General features: G+C 43.6%; 1 long non-coding RNA gene across 1 annotated transcript in view; it reads left to right on the top strand.

Moving 5' to 3' along the window:
* Positions 1-1,133: 1,133 nt before the first annotated feature.
* The window catches only part of LOC123370508, a 32,415-nt gene continuing 15,565 nt past the window's right edge, over positions 1,134-17,983 (top strand). The window contains exons 1-2 of the long non-coding RNA XR_006579439.1: positions 1,134-1,266; positions 1,993-2,100. This is a non-coding gene — a long non-coding RNA (uncharacterized LOC123370508). The remainder of the gene's footprint in view (positions 1,267-1,992; positions 2,101-17,983) is intronic.

Genomic DNA, 17,983 nt, shown 5'->3' with positions numbered 1-17,983 from the left:
AATCAAAATGTCAAGGAGATGAACTTACATGCTATCTTTCAGTCAAGCCTTTCTTTTGTATCATCAAAACAGCAAGGGACAGGAGAAGAGAACTGTATTTTTTAAAAGACTAGAAAATCAAACCTTTTGAAAACAACCTATCAGTTTATTAGCAACCGGATCCTGGCCTGAGGTCTAATGTGATCATGGTGTAGGATTACAGCGGACAGCATGCTGAGAAGGTGCAGATAATGGTTTACCAGTTGAAAATGACACTGTTTCTAATTAGCACAAGTTATCATTTTGGAGAGAGTCATAAAAACTGGAAAGACGTCAGAAAATTCTCTTTTTCTGTTCTTGCTTTCTTGGCCTGTGTGTGATTATCTCTGTACAAGAATATTTCAATATTCAATATTTTGGAGATGGCAGAAATGCAGAGACCAGAAGTTCTTTGGTACCAGTTTTGCAAATACTGCAAATAGTCATGCTTACTAACTGAGTCTCCTCCCCCCCGCCCATAGATCTTTTCCTCTTCCAGGCTTCCACACCCAGCTCAATCCCATTCTATTGTCTCAACTCTGACCTGGAGGCAACACGGGTAGATGTGAAAGATTATTTAAGTCCCCAGGCCACTTAAATCCATTGGCTTCTCTCCTGCAACTACAAACATGGGATGCCACTTAGGGCTGGTCTACACTGGGAGGGGGGATCGATCTAAGATACGCAACTTCAGCTATGTGAATAGCGTAGCTGAAGTCAAAGTATTTCAGATCGATTTACCTTGGGTCCTCATGGTGCGGGATCGAGTTCCGGAGTCGACGGGGAGCGCGTTCGGGGATCGATAAATCGCGTCTAGATGAGACGCGATATATTGATCCCCAAGAAATCGATCGCTACCCGCCAATAAGGCGGGTAGTCTGGATGTACCCTTAGTGCCAGTTGTGATGATGCATTTTTGTGACAGGAGAGCCTGCTGACTAGAAAACAGATTGAGGTCACCATTTGACTACCAAAACCTGATGGTTATTTTCTATCGTATCTGAATAAACTCTTGGTGTTTGTCTCCTAAACTTTGAATCATGCACTGGTTCTGTACAGATTAATGCTAAGATCAATGGGGAGTGAGAAAGCAGAACTAGTGTTGCTCTCTCTCTCAAACCACAGAAGGAAGCAAACTGAAGCACTGAGTGTCAGCTTCTTCCCATTCCATTGTTGTGTAAGCTCCCTGATGATCTTCTCCAGCCAGGGTCTGAGAGACTGCAGATGACGATGTTTTCTAAGTCCAAGGTGTGGTTTTTTTTTTTTTGTGGTATAAGGATCTTAGAAACAAATACTACCACCTACAATATGTATGGTATGAAGTAATCCTGCACTGGCTCATGGAGCTGGAAAGAATGAATTGATTAGTTTTTCCAATCCTAATTTCTGTCATTCAGATGATTCACAAAATGAAAAACTGTCCTTAGAAATATTTCCATGAAATACTATATACCCTTATCATGGGCCCGATTCAACTCCTATTGATGTCAGTGGAAATACTCCCAATTGTTTTAGCTGGAGTTGGACCAAGTCCATGTCACCAATCCAGGGTGTAAGTTCACCATGTTATTACAGTTGAACACTGAGGTTGATGAGTCTTGGGCTGAATCCGCTACCAACGCTGCCTTTAACCCACTGATTACAGCAAATTCATAGGGTAAGAAACATTCCCCCAATTTCTGGCCTTAAGAATTAATGTACATTGACAGAGCTGTGTGGGAAGCTTGCAAATTTTACTTTCAAGAACACTGAGTTCACTCATAAATATTTAAAAGTGAATAACAAATGATTATATATTATAGACAGAAAAATGTTTGCAGTAAAGAATAGGGGGAAAATGTTTATTTACTGGGTATAGTTTGGCAAGACTTAAGGAAGGGCACAGAGTGAGATTTAAAGGTGATTGTCAGAAAGTAGCAGGTAATGTCTTCAGTGCTTTAATTAACTGTACTCAAAGTCTCTTTCATAATTCAGATCTCTGGCCATGCAAGAGTGTTTGGTCTTTGCCTCAGTGTGTGGAAAGAAATTCTGGACTCTGAATCAATCAGTCATTACTGTCCTGTGTCATCCTCATCTTTGAGGGTAAGTAGCTTTTTGTCCTATGATCTGCCAGCTGTTGTTGTTTTTTAGTGTCGCCAGTGCTGCTGGATTGCCAGCCATATCTATAAGGCCCCTCGGTGCCCTTTGTATAACTTAGACACATTCTGTTTAGAGACAAACCTGCTGATAGGATCAAATTCACCTGCGTACAGAGGGCCACCACAAAGCATGTGCACCAGTTAAACCCACTTAAACCCTCCAAGTATGGCTTATATGTTACATAGATCTTGTGCTAACTAACCTACACAAGGGCCATTGTTACCCATAATGAATAAGAAGCAGCAGTAGAAGTAAAGATCATGTTTTCTAGAAATTGTATCCCAAAAGAAGAATAGATGGGGAAGGGAAGAATCTTCACCTACATGACATATAGAGAAACCGGTTTCTAAAGGGAGAGCTTTCTAAGGCTCTTAACTCATTTGCTGCTTCCAGAATAAGCCCATATCCTCTCAGCAGCTTTCATTCAAATGAATGGATTGTCGTCTGGGTGCATCGTATTACTCTCTCAGGACAGGGGAGTGCACTTTCCCAGGATAATATTGTATGTATGTCATCCAGTGATAAAGGGCCAGAGTCTGCACTGATGAGTGAGTGCATGCAGGGAGGTGCTGCCAGTCCCTATAAGTGTTGTGGCCAATTCCTGTTTGGCTCTAACTTTCCATGCTTGACCATAACTTCAAAGTAGTTTGATGGACATTCTTTCCAGCTGATTTTGAGTTATCTCCCTCTTTGAGGGCAGTGGAGAAATAAATATTTATCACTTTGAGCAAAAATATAATTACATCTGTGTTTGTGTGTGTACATGCATAAGTGTTGTGGCCAATTCCTGTTTGGCTCTAACTTTCCATGCTTGACCATAACTTCAAAGTAGTTTGATGGACATTCTTTCCAGCTGATTTTGAGTTATCTCCCTCTTTGAGGGCAGTGGAGAAATAAATATTTATCACTTTGAGCAAAAATATAATTAGGTGGTGTTGCCTCCCTTTATGGCTATAAGAGTGTGTTTTTATTTAAATGAAAAAACAAATAGATTTTCCTTTCCTAATTCACTCATCCTTTCTGCAAGGTCTGACACCTCTGCCACAAGGGGTTTATGTTAATGAGGCTCTTACCCCATCCCGCACTCCAAGCCTCTGCTCCAGCCTGCTGAAAGTGAGTGAGGGTGGGGAAAAGAGAGTGATGGAGGGAGGAGGAATGGAGTGAGCGGGGATGGGGCCTTGGAGAAGGGGTGGGGCAGGGCAAGGGTGTTCAGTTTTGTGTAATTAGAAAGTTGTGAACCCTAGGGTTACCTGCGGCCAGAACAGAATTTTCTGTATGTTACAATCAGGTGTCTTGCGATCTATTTTTCTGTGACATCACCTATTGGCTCATCTTTTACAATAATCATGTGGTCTTATTGGCATAGAGTCAGTCTTAGGTCACCCACTCATGTCTAGTTTCCTTTAACCTGCATCATAGTGTGGCTAAGCTGAAATCTTACAGCCTGCAGGCTGTGCTTTACTGCCTTACCTTATTTATTACACACTTGTCACTGCTAAATACTTGTCAGTCTTCTACTTCTGTAATCTTTTCATACTTATCTATAGATCACACAGCGATTACCTATGAAATAATATGTGAGTTAACTACAGCAATAACCCAATTAAATGATAAAAAGAACTAATTGGCTACAAGGAATGAAAGTTAATTTCTAGAATTTTGCCAAGTTGCTTAATTTTCAGGAAAATTACTGACCTTACCAACAATAATAACAAAGTCACTGCAGGAGTACAGAGTCTACTTGTTTACATCGAAGTGGCACTGTTCATCTCTTTTACTGTATTGATTTTGTGCTATCAAAACCATGCCACTTCAGCAATTCATTCTGGCTTCTTTGAGTAGGCTGTTTCTGATAAAGGCAGATGACAGAGTAAATAAATAGAGTCATGTGGGGGACTGGGATTGGTTGGTTTAGAGGAAGCTGGATGCACTTAAAGAAAGCTCCAGTGCTACTGTGGGAACTGAGGAATTAAAATTCAAATAGTACAATATGGCAGCTGAAATTTACTCCAGGAAGAAAACTGTATACCGGTAAGCATAGTTTGTGAACAGAAAGACATCCTGAGTTCCTTGAATACCAAATCCATTGCAGGAATATTAGGATCCTAGGAGACCCTGAAGACAAAAGACCTAAACTTAAAAATTTGCTAATCTAGTCCAAAATAAAATTCTTTCATTGGATGTGGATGTAAATGAGGGCCTTGTGTATGTGAAAAAGTGGTAGAGTTTATCTCATAAAATCTTTCAGAGGGTCTTGAACTGAAGCTGTGATTGCCACACTGCCAGATTTTAGAAGCAGGGAGGGTTTTACAGGCAGTTTATAAGAAAATATCTTGTTATTATAAAGACTTGATTTTTTCCCCTTAGTTAAGGTGGAAGTAAACCTCCCATTCTAAGCCTGATTTTTAGCATGCATAACCATAACTTCACTGTTATTATACCAATCCATCTGAAATGTTACATAGCACCCAAGGAAAGAATGTCTGCCTTGTTTGGAAAGTTTGGTTCAAGTCGAACAAACTCTTTGGAGATTATGGGCTCAGTCCTCATCTCTGTCAAGTCTGTGCTTAGTGGGGCTGTGGAGGAGAGGGGGAAAGGTGGCTTTCCTAAGAAGCACAACACGCCAAGAGCCAGGACCAACAATTGAGCAGTGGGTTCAAAAACATAAGGTTTTCAGTTTTAAAAATTTTTCTAATACTATTTTGGCTCCTCCTATCTCCACAATGGCGTGACCTACAAACTCCTTGTTTGTTTTACTATATTGGCTATACTGAAGTGAAGCTCTTCTCAGTGTGATAAGGCTGGTGAGGGAATTATAAAGATGTAAACAGGTGTTTTCAAATAAAAACATCACACAATATGACTGATGTGGTGGAGCTACACCCACTGCTAATGTATGTGTATAATAAAATGAGGGGCCTCATTCTCCACTGCCTCGTATAATTATTTACACCTAAGTAAAATAGATGTAAAAAGTTAATCAGAACAGTAGAATTTTACATCCATTTTGCAAAGAAGTAGGTGACTACTCATGGTATAATGCAGTGGAGAATCCCATCCTAGTTATATTGTATTAATTGGCTGAGCAAAGTGAGGCCTAACATGCAACTTGATGGCATTTCTTTGTTTGTCTGTCAAATCTGTTTTAGTTCAATGGTTGAAAGCCCCATTGCTTGAGACAGTAATTTGGAAATAAACAGGACAAAGGACTCAAGAGTACACTGTGGGTAATAATCCTGCACTGGACCTCCGGGGACTGACTAGATGGAACTTAATAGGTCTCTCCCATCTCTACCTTCTATGATTCTATGCATGAATGCCAGCAGAGCCCTACATTTGGTTGAAACATGTGAGTCTGTTGCAAATTAATTTACTTCACAGAAGCATAATTGTCTTCACAGGTTGCTTCCCTTTTGCTAATCTCCTCCTCCTACATAATTGGATTATTGAACTGGAAGCATTTTGGGCACTGAAAGACTTAAAAGCTAATAGAGAGATGCAATATAAAAGACTGTGTTCCCTTAGGAAATGATGGTGGAATGTGGTGAGATAAAGGTAAATTGGAAGAAAGTAAAAAAATTTAAGTATTCAGGGACTTGAACCGTTAGGCACTTCTGCTGATTGCAGACTTGAATCACTAGATGCTATCACCAACCCAGAGACTCGCACCATTAGGGGGTATAGTGAGCTTGTGCCCTGACCAATAGAGGGTTGTCTCTTACATCACAAGGAGGAGAAGATATCTACTGGCCTACTACATTAAAGTGACTAGTGATCTTGAGTTCCTTAACTTTTGAGTGCCCAGAAGGAGACAACGTAAAGGGGTCTGATTTTCAGAGTGTGGGTGCTTAGCATTTTCTGAAGATCTGGCCCTGTTAGGGTATGTCCACACTCACTCTCTCTGCAGCAGCAGCAGCAAAGTCCCAGAGCTTGGGTCTTCAGACTTGGGCTTGCGCTATGGCACTAAAAACAGCTGTGTAGACATTCTGACTCAGGCTGGAGCTTTGGCTCTAAAGCCCCGAGAGCAGGGTCAGTTTCAGAGCCAGAGTTCCAGTCCAAGCTGGAATGTCTACACAGTTGTTTTTAGCTTTGTAGCATTAGCTTGAGTCTGTAGATCTGGGTTCTGAGACTCGCTGAGATGAGGTTTATTTTTGCTGTGTAGATGTACCCTTAAAGTGCTAAAGTTAAGCCCCTAAAAATTGAGAAGCCCCAAATCGCTAGTCACTTTTGAAAATTTAAGCATGAGTGGTTCATGAATCCCCCATTCAGGGAGGCTAGTCCCCACCCTGCAACTCCCACTCGAGAACCCAACCCCACCCTGCCCTAGACCCCACTTCCTTTCCTCCCCACTCTCGCTTGCTGGGGCCAGAGGAGTCCTGAGCCCCCTACCGTGTCTGGAAGAGGCCTGACCAAGCTCCCTGACCTGCCCAACCAAGCTGCCCCGAACACCTGGAGGAGCCCAGAGCTCTGGCCACCTGGAGGAGCTCTGAGCCTTGCTGTGGCAGGGAGCATTTGGGGAGGTTTAGCCTCTCCCAGCCTCCATTACATGCTGCCCATGAATTTAAATGATTTATTACTAGAAATGTTTTCAATATTAAAAATATTTCTTCTAAGAATTCACCTGCAGAGTTGGGAACCCAACCCACAGCAGCCTTGGGATAGTGCATGAGAACCAGAGACTGAAACTGAGCCATCTACTTTCACTGCCCAAGCTTATGGAAGTGCCAAAGTCAGCATATATCAATTCACTAATGGTGAAATGCAAACCCAATCTTTATTTATTTATTTTTCAGTTTTATTTGTTGTGGGATTTTTACATGGTTAATTGATTTTAAGTGTGATTTTCATCTTGTCATTTTTCATCTTGTGCACCTTTACTGCATTGCACACTTTTGTTTCCGAGGTTTACAATTGTTCTTTGCTGCTAAGTAATTGAAAAATAAGTGGTCATTGCCTTTGGATAATGGTCTCTTGATGTGACGTAAGTGCTGAGGCAAAGCTGAGATTTATTTCCAAATCAGGGCAGGTTTATCTGCGACAATGGCCTTACGATATGTTAATAGTAACATATTACATTTGCAAAATATAGCACCTTCTGTGTGAGAATCTCAAAGTACCTCACAAACAATTTTCACAACACCCTTTTGAGTCTGATATGTATTATTCTCCTTTTATAGATGGGGAAACTGAGACACAGAAAAGTTAAATGACTTGCCCAAGATCCCATAGTGAGTCAGGGGCAGAATTAACAACAAAACTCAGGAGTCCTAATTCTCAGTCCATTGCTCTAACTACTAAACAACAAACACTCTGTCACTATTGAACAATATATGAAATAACAGTGAATATTAGTGTTGGGAAAAGATGGCTGATGATGAGCATAGATAATGGGAGCAATATGCCCTAATCTTGAATAAACCTGGTGATTACTTAAAGGATAATGAAAGCTTAACATGAACTTTTTCTCCATAACCTCTTGAAATTGAAGGATCACCTCTGAGAACTCTGGATGTTGACTCCCTTCCACGTAAGTAAGGCAAAAATACACTCATAAAGAAATTAGGACTTAGTGCTTTCACTTTGTTTATGATGGTGTTTATTGTATAATTCTGTATATGCCAATCAGTGACTTAAAATCAGTTGCCATCAAATACAGTGTCATTGCACATATTTCAGAAATATAAATCTTAAACATATGGACATGAAAAATATACTGTGCTGTCTGTGCAGCTTTAGCAGGTAGAAATGGCTACTTTAATTAGTAAGAATGTATCTCTGCAAGTCAAGCATAAAAATGCAATTCCCAGTGGCATTCCTTGTATTAAATTTTCATACAGGCCATTCAATATTAACAAAACATAGCTACAGTAAAATAGAGGAAACATCCATTTGTTCATATTCCCTCAGCTATATAGTACATTATTCTATAAATTACATCAAAGCTTTCTTTTCTAATTCAGCTGTGCATGGAATGGTCCCTCCTGACTATTCAGGCTGGCAGAAAATGTGGCCAGAGGGTACCAAATTCAAATATCCTTTTCCTGCTGGAGTGCAGTGCCTATCTTTCCAAAGCACAACATACCTATTTTTGAGTCATCGTGAGACTGTAAGAGTATTATCTAATACCCATTCTGCTGCTCTTCATTTGGAGGAATGGTGTATGTGGGAGGAGGTTGTACTCTCTTCCATGACAAATGTATCAGTTTAATGTTTGATGAAGGAAGTTTGATCTCTGAATAATCCACAAGAGGTCATTCTGCTGGAAGGTGGTAAATGGATCCAGAATAAGGAGAGTTTTGCTGAGAGCCCGGCAGCTTCCATAGAAGGGATGAATTGACTGAGACAGGACAAAAATTTGGACTGGGTTCATAAAAGGAAAACACCTAGTTTGAAGCAGCAGAAAGATACATACACAAGACTCACTCTATATATGAGGATTTAGGTATTGATTGATTAGTGTTGCATTAAGTACTCAGCAATACTTAAGGAGTATAGTGTCTCGATACATTAGTCTCATTTCTTTAACCATTTTCAAAGAAAGAGTTGCATGAAAGATTCCAAGAAACTGCTGAAAAATCCCATTTCTGGGGGGTCTTGCAACAAGTAAAATGCTTTAGCTGTCAGCTAAAATGCAGGAAGCAGAATTTGATCTCTGAGTGCCCTTTGGGTCATGGTGAAATTTGCATCTCTTCAAATTTGATTAGAGGAAGGTAAGAACAAGAATTAACAAACATTTTAGTGATTGACTTGTGACTGTGTGTCTCCTTTGCCAGTCCCCCATTATGAGGACAGAGAACATCGACTAGGCTTGGAAACATCAGAGAAGTGTATGATTGGGGACATCATTTAGGAAGAGGAATGGTGCTTATGTAAACGGATGCAAGGTGAGGTTTTTCCTTGTGGATCTAGGAAAATCTGTCAACAGGGTAGCTACATGTGACACATGAGTCAGAGCAACTGCCATCTCCACAAATTATATGCCCTTTGCCCCCAGTTCAGCATTTAATCAGGTGAGAAATCCACCCCTACTCAGCAAAACACTTAGGCAGGTGGGATGGGGATAGGGAGACTTGTGTGCTCCATTTCTTTGCTGAATCAAGGCATTGATGAAGATCAAAGATAATTAAGAAGACCGTAGTGACAAACCTGTCAGATCCCCCTTTTGCCTAGACAATTAGTGGTGCCTTGCCAAGCTCCAGGGCTTGGCCCTCCTGCTGCTTCCCTCTAACGGCTTAGAACTGCAGCCAGCACAAACTGCATGCAAATCCTGCCAGCTTTACTTTGTTTCAAGGGACTATAAGAAAGGTTTCTCGTCAATTACCAGAGGCCTAACTTTAAAGGAGCAACGGCAGCCTGGACCGTGTTTTCCTGCTGCTCTGATCCTGAAAGAACTCTTTAGATGCTATTACACTGCAGGTTTATAAGAATGCTGCAGTGCTAGAAAACAGTAATTTCATATCAGAGATCTAGTGCTTTCTCTGTGACTTCATTCACTGGATGTTGCTAAGCAATGAATGCTGCTCTGACGCAGATACACACAGAAACATACACAGAGCCTGGGATGACCAACTAGGGAAGGGGGCAGGCATGCAGAGAACTGAGTAACCTATGCGTAGCCAAATATGTCAGAAAAGTCCATGTAAATTTCCTGGTAGCATAGGACTGGGTTGGAGTGTCTATTACAGTGGTGGGGAACCTGTGGGCAGCACGCCCGTCAGGGTAATCTGCTGGCAGGCCACCAGACTGTTTGTTTACATTTGTATGGCCTCCTGCAGCTCCCATTGGCCGGGAATGGCCAACCGAGGCCACTGGGAGCTGTGGGTGGCCGTGTGAATGTAAATAAATGGTCTGGCAGCCTGCCAGTGGATTACCTTGTGGACCGCAGGTTGCTCACCACTGGTCTATTAGGTGAAAATTAGCATATGCAAACTAGCCATTTACCAGTATGAATGAGATCTGGACATCCAGAAGAGGGCAGTTAAAAATCAGGCAATTTTTAAACACCATCGGAAAGTAGTAGAAACCACAGAGTTGGGGAAGTTTCAAAGGCACAATTGGCAATTAGGCACCTAACTCCCATTGAAAGTCATTATCGTTTGTGCCTTTGAAAATATTCCAGGAATGGCAAAAGCAATAGCTTCTGGGGTAGGCTCAGGTGATGAGAGGGAATGAGGGAGGGGGAAAAGGAGTCCATCTACATAGAGCCAGAACTGATACCATATTAATAGCAATGACACCCTTCCCCTTTCCCTTCAGTGAAGCGATGCTTGGCAAGGGCTCCAGGCTCCTTGAGCAGCCTTAAGCAGAAACTGTGGGCTCTCATTTCTGCAGAGGACAATGGCAGGACAGCAGAGAAGATGAAGATCAAATAAAGGGATATCCATAGTGTCAGAGTTCAGGGTAACTGCACCTTTGTTTCCCCATAGTTGTTCAGCAAGGACACCCACTCTCAGGCTTCTGGCCCCTAGCTGTTGCCTTTTTTGGGTGGAGACCTGCATTTCTCTCTCTCTTAACTGGGGTATTTCCAGATGAATTGTTCCCTGCCTTCACTATGATTTTTCCCAGCAAAAGACAGACTGCCTAAGCAAGCCTGTTTCTTTTCTCTTCTAAGAGATGGCACACAGTGTGATTGCCACAGTTATAAGGTATGACACAGTTGTTTCTAAGCAAGCAGATTTATTCTTAAAATAGAAAGCATTACAGAGAAAACATTAAAAACTATAAAAGAACCGACATGCTTGCTAATAAGCTTACCAGAAATCACGCCCTAGCTTCAACAAGGGTTCTGGTTGATGATTAGTCCTTTGAACCCTACACAGGGGTGTTCTCTGTAGTTGTGAATTCATCACAGCCTCAGCTCAGAATGAGCACTCAGTCTTATGGGGCCTCAGTAGGACAAGGTCCATCCAACCTTTTCCTAAGGATGGGGGCTCACCTTGGACAGAACGTCCTGTCCATTCGCTGGATCAGAAAGGTGGCCCTGAGCGAGTTTAAAACAGGCTATTTATCCAAAGATCGCAACTTCACAAACCAAGCCCCATACCTGCACAAAGTTCCCACCCTCCACAATTACCTAGGCCATATACATCCACCAACCCACCCCACTTCACCATCATCTAGCCACACTCATCTCTTATCTTCCCAATGCTAATGAAAAAGTTGCATGTGTGAGGCTTAAGTGGCTATCCCATATTTATTACGTTGTCTGGATGGAAGATCCATGGCTGGAGAGGATGTTTTCAGTGCTTGTTCATGTTTGCCGAGCAACATCTATTCCCCTTTGAGGCACCATCAGCAAAACTTTCAGCCATGGTTCATCTATGGCTGGAAGATATCAATTATCTGTGGAAGAAGAAAACTCCATCAGGTACTGTACCACCATTTCTTTCCACTTCTTCTCTGTGCAACGATACATTAACCCCGGCATTGCCAATAGAGGGGCATGACCCTAGATTTTCCATTGAGGCTGTCCTTTTTATCGTAATCTCAGCTCTCCCCTTCCCCAAATAACACTGAGTGGCAGCCTTACATGAGTCCCGCCTTTGGAAATAATGGCAAACTATGGTAAGCTCTATTGGTTTGCTGTGGGTACAACATGGATATTATAAATGGGGATGCTTGCAGGTATATCTTCAGTTTATTATCTGGTCTCTCTTGATTAGACTCACCTGTCTTCATTTCCCCTCTACTTTTTCTGTCATTCACTCATTCACTCCCTTCTGAGTCCTTCCCTCCTAGCCTCCTCTTCTGTTCTTTTCGAAGGTATTAAGGCTGCCCCTCATGCTTCTTCAGAGCTGACCAGGTGCTGAAAGAATCACTGAGCTAATCAGCAAGCTCTGGCTCTTGAAAAAGTGCACCAAAAAACCTCTTTAGCTTTTGGCAGAAAGGGATTGAAGGGGAAGGGTGGGCTGGCACCAGCCCAGCACATACATTTAAACAATAGGCCTGCCAAGCCAAAACAATTGTAGGGAAAGTGTGAAAATTGCACAACTGGCAATTTACTCCCATTATTGAGCTTTGCCTGTCCCCACTAATGGCACAGAGATTCTATTACAGGAATACTACTTTAAGTTACAGCAGTGTGTATTACTACTGAAAACACTTCACATCCCATAGCATCATCACTCCATAAACACTTTGGAAATGCATCTTTTGTACAGAGACAGTGAGTTGGTAAGTGTAGCTGAATGAATATTATTTCTGATTCTGCTCAAACTGGTTGGATTCTGAGCAGGGATCCCTCCCCCCCATATTTTACCTCATTTCCCACTGTAACAAAGCTATGATGAAGGGGTTATATTTTAATTAAGTGAATGTAACTACCCTGTAGTTACACTGCAATTACTTTGTAATTACATTGTGGTTGTGCTTTATGATACCTACAATTACCACTAATTCATGTAACTGGTTAATTAAATGAGTGAATTATTTATTATCCCTTGACTTTCAGACTTGATACATCACATTTTAATTACTCTGAAATTATACTTTGTATATGTACCAAAGGGCTTACAGTGATCGAATTACTTATTTTGTTATAACTTACATTATTATGTTAACCTAAAATAGTCTGTTTTTGAGGTTTTTGTCTGTGTTTTCAGTTGTCTATTATTTATGTGTATTGCAATAGAGCCCCAAGACCAGAGTCCCATTGTGCTAGGTGCTGTACAAACATATAACACAGAGACAGTCCCTGCCCTGAAGGGCTGATAATTTAAGTGTAAGACTGCAGACAACAGGTGGCTACATAAGCAGATGAGGGCAGCACAAAGAAACAATTAGCGTCTATTTATAATAGGGCTGTACCTGTGTCCTGGCTCATGTGCATGCGTCCGTGCATTAAGTAAGCTTGCTGCCAGAGTCCACACTGCAGGGCGCGCATGTGCCACACCCAGTGTAGCGGCATCCTTGGTTTTCAGTCTATTGTGGGAGAACTTGTCCATCCTTCACAGACACCCGTGTGGAAGGGCTTTCAGCAGCTGTCACTTCTGGATATGCAAGTCGCTCACTTCTGTCTGTTCCAACCAGGGCCAAGCCATGGATCCATTTAATCAGCTGCTTCTGCTTGCGGGTGAATGGTTTATGCAGCGGAGCAGACATCTGGCGAGATGCTGGATGGCATTTCAGGAATGCTTTCCGAGATGAAGGCGGCACTGGGACTCAGAGGAGGCTGTATTCATGACAGACTGTACAGACCTAATGCATGCCACCATTGGTGTGTATTTTCCATGTGTGGAGCAGGATTTCTCATGCAGGACAACTAGCACAGTGTGGTGGGACTTGGGATAACCAGTAGTTCTTCCAGAACTTCTGCATGAGGACGCAAACCACCCTGAAGCTGTGTGAGGAGCTAGCCCTGACCCTCCAGTGCCAAAACACTTGATTAAGGGAGGTCACAGCAGTGCAAAAGTTGGCTGCTACTGCCCTCTGGAATCCGGCTACCCCAGACTGCTACAGGTCGGTGGCTAGCCCGGTTAGTGTCAGCAAGTGAGCTGTGGGGGTTATGGGGGTAGAAGTGGGCTAGGCTATCGTTAACTGCCAGAAGCTGGGAGTGGGTGACAGGGGATGGATCACTTGATGGTTACCTGTTCTGTTCATTCCCTCTGGGGCACCTGGCAGTGGCGATGGAACACTTTTTATAGTGGGGGTGCTGAAAGCCAGCAAAACTGCAAAGCCCCATTTTTACCTCGCGCCCTGCCTTGCCCCTGTCTGTGCCCCCCGTCGCCTACAGCTGGGACCAGGAGCAGGACTGTGGCTCCGGGGCGGGGGGACATGGACAGGGTAAGGGGGCTGAGGCTAGGGACAGCTAGGGACAGACACAGAGCCCCAGGCACCGAGCCAGCAGCTGGGACCCTGGGCATGGGGCCAAGAGTGGAGCCATGGGCCTGGAGCTGGCAGACAGGACCTGCATGGGGGGCTGGGAGTGGAGCCCTGGGCATGGAGCCAGCAGACAGGACCTGTGTGGGGGGCTGGGAGTGGAGCCCTGGGCATGGAGCCGGCAGACAGGACCTACATGGGGGGCTGGGAGCAGAGCCCCGGGTGCAGGACCGGCAGCTGGGACCCAGCATCCAGGGCTGGGAGCAGAGCCCTGGGCATGAACCCAGCAGCTGGGACCTGCGTGTGGTGCTGGGAGTGGAGCCTCGGGCATGGGACCAGCAACTGGGACTCGTGTGCAGGGCTGGGAGCAGAGCCCCAAATGTGGAGCTGGCAGCTGGGACCCATGTGTGGGGCTGGGAGCGGAGCCCTGGGTGTGGGGCCAGGAGGAGTGGAGCTTGGGCATGGGGCCGGCAGCCTGAGCCCCGTGTAAAACCTGGGGGTGATGCAGCACCCCCCGCACATCTAGTTCCCACGTCTATGGCACCTGGCATTGACCACTGTTGGAAGACAGGATATTGGGCTAGATGGACCTTTGGTTTGACCCAGTATGGTCGTTCCTATGTGCTGTGACTGTGGTTGGCATTGGAAATGTGCAAGGAATAATAGCTGGCTTTCACAGAATGGGGTTCCCCAACTGCACTGGGGGCCATTGGTGGCACACAGGTGCCCATAATTTGCCTGCAACAGGGAACAAGTGAATATATAAACTGCAAAAGGTAGTGTGCCATCATTCTGCAGGCTTTGGTGGACCACAGAGAAAGGTTCATGAATACCAGTGTGGGTAGTACAGACAAGATGCATGAAATGAGGGTTTGGGGGAGCTCTGGACCATACCTGTTGGGAGGAGCCCTATTTTCCCCTGCTGTTGTTGTTATCAATGGGATGTTGGTGCCTACTGTTAATTTTGGGGGACCCACCTACCTGCTCCGGCCATGGCTCATGAACGCATACCCAGACAACACCGCACCTGGCAAGAGAAGGTTCAGTTAAATTCTCAGCAGTTGGTGGGTAGTGGTGGAGTGTGCATTTGACAGGCTGAAGACAGGATGGTACTGCTTACAGAACCATTTGGATAATATTGTGGCTAATGCCATCTTTATGATTATTGCTTGTGGAACCCTCTACAACACATGCAAAGTTAAATTCTTTTATATGGAGTTAACTTAAGACACCATTGATTTGCAGGCCAGGTACATACAACCAGAAAGGGCACCTGTCATATCTGGGGCTGCTTCCTGACATATAAGAGGAAATAAGAGAAGCCTTGTGTACCTCCATATTTGCAAGTCAGGGTGCTGTAAATGACATATGATGATGTAATGGGGCCCTGAACTGTGTACTGTTAATAACTGTTACCTCTGTTCTCACTTTTCTCCTGTCACTTACGGACGCATGCCTTACTGCATGGGTTGTTGGGGGACACTGCAATGCAGGGGGCTGTGCATGCCCAGCACACACCCTGGGCACACTGCATGGGTGACCAGTCCCCAATATGCAGTGTGTTGGTGCACAGTGAACTGAGGGGTCAGCCACCTAGGCAGCAAACAGTGATTGATCGAGGCATCACACACAGTTGTGTGGGTTTCTGGTGACTAAGGGCCTTGGATGAGGCTGGGGTTGTATGTTTCATTTCTTTTAAGTATGCATCTGATTCTTATACCTTTATTATGATCCCTGATAACTTTCTCTGTTCATGCAGAAAGCCATCAGAAATAATTCCCATTGCTGCAAAACCTAATATGTCACAGGAAAAGACAAAAATATGGCCAAATGTGCAGAAAGCCAAGTGCAACATACCTCCCCACAGTTAAAGCCTACAAGCAATAAGTGTGCATGTAGGCATAAGTGCAACATGCAAAACATACAATGGTATGAAACCTTATCAAACAATTAAACGATGACAAATACAAACCAGAATAAATAGATTAAATAAATAAATAACTGAAATAGTAATGTACAACAGAATCAATACGTATCATAACATAATATCAGTATTATTTATAGTAACAGAAACATACTTAATATAGTACTGTACATAATATGACAATAAGATAAATTAGTAAAATAACAGCTAATACATAATTAATAAGTAGATGCATAAATAATAAATAGTATATAACCAAGTCTGCAGCATGAAACTGTAACAATGAAAACTCCAAATTATATAAGTATAAAAGACAGGCAAGTAAATATGATAGATAACTATTCAAAACTGCAATGAAAACTTAGAATAGTGTAAAACATAATTTTTGTAACTGTCCAACACAGGGAACACACAAATAACCCACCATGTACTTCAAACTGTCAATAGTCCACAATGCAATTTCAGCAGTGCACATTGGCATCACTCACTGTACTATACTGTACAGTTTGGGATAATGTTTAGCAGCTGCTAATTCTGCTGCTTCTATGCCCCTTCCCTTGACTTACTTCTGCAGGGCTGTGGGAGAGTTGATGTTTGTGCAGGAGTGGGTTCTGCATTGATTTCAGGATGTGCACCTATGGAGGAGACTCCTATTGTGCTGGCACATAAACCTGTGTAACTACAGACACTGCAGCTGGCACAGGAGCTCTGACTTCAGGTGACTGTGGACCTGCCAGTGGAGTTGGCTGAACCACCCTGCTGGCTCATGTGGTCATCAGCTGCTCCAGGAACAGTTGGTGGTCCTCCTCGTTCCTTTTCTCTTCTGCAAAGAATCTCTCTAGCGATCTGTCCTCATGGGGTGTATCCCTCTCTTCCTTGGCCCTCTGGAAGGTAAGATGCTTCTTGTTCCTTTTGGCCACATTCCTTCTTTATATGGAAATGCTACTGGCAACTAGTGGTGCCTGTAGTGGTTCACAGGAGGTCACACCAACAAGCAGAGTGCCTCCCAATTGAATAAAAAGCACAATATATTGTTTGAATTACCATGTGGAGGACAAAAATATAATAGTTAGCATTTGTTGTTCTCACAAGGCCATGACTTACAACATCAAGGAATGCTTGAAAATTACTCCTTCAGTTTTTCTCATGAGAAGATCTTCTCACTTCTGGCACTGGAGGGGTCTCCCTCTCTCTTTCTCTCACTCACATGCTCATGCACACACACAGGCGCGCTCTCTCTCTCTCGTAAGTAACCCTGATATATTATTTTCATAGAAAAAGTTTTGGGAAGTGGAACTTGCTTGGAGAAGGTAGGGTGAAATAATGTATCAGGGACATCTACCAATAGCAGCTCTAACTTTTGTCTTGGGCCGGGGGAAGCAACCAAAGACATACATATTTTTGAAATACCAAAATGGAAAAATAATTGTGAGGGCCAGGCAATGGGTAGCCAATGTGAACTAGTCAGTTACCAAGTTGCAGTCAGGAGATGTGTATCAGGGTCTGGGTTGAGCCAGGTCAGGATACCAGGAAGCTGGTATCCTTCAGGCTCCTCTCCCCAGGGTGATGCCAGTCCAGGCTTCTTGGGGTGAGTCCTATGGAACTCCCTCACAGAGTTTAGGGCATGGACATGGGAAGCAGGTTCTCTGTGGTCTTTGGGGCCATAACTCATGTGTCCACTGGGAACTGAGGATGACATGCATTTCATTCACCTTGTGACCCTGGACTTTGACTGGGGGAGGCAGTGATGTGGTTCAGTCGGGAAAGGGTTTCTCAGTATAGGACTTCAGAAATGAAACCTGAAAAACTGGGTATATTTTGAGGGACTGTGGAAGGTAACTGGGTTGATCTGCTGGCATATTTGGAGGGTCCCAGCAACTAGTGGTACAGTTTTTGGGAAGATCAATTGGTCTAGAGATGCTTTGTGGCAACCCACAACTTCTGGCCTACTGTGAATACCAGCGCTTCCTGTCATTGATGGTCCACATGCCTCTTGTAAGCCTTCTTCACCTCTTCTAGGTGGTTCTTGAGATCCTCCAGGATGAGCTGGATCTGTTGGATCTGGTTTGGGGAGGCTGCTGGTAA

Source organism: Mauremys mutica, chromosome 4 (assembly GCF_020497125.1).
Source record: "Mauremys mutica isolate MM-2020 ecotype Southern chromosome 4, ASM2049712v1, whole genome shotgun sequence".
NCBI classification, from domain to species: Eukaryota; Metazoa; Chordata; order Testudines; family Geoemydidae; genus Mauremys; species Mauremys mutica.
The sequence above is the reverse complement of the archived record's forward strand: the minus strand, read 5'-3'. Positions and strand labels throughout refer to the sequence as shown.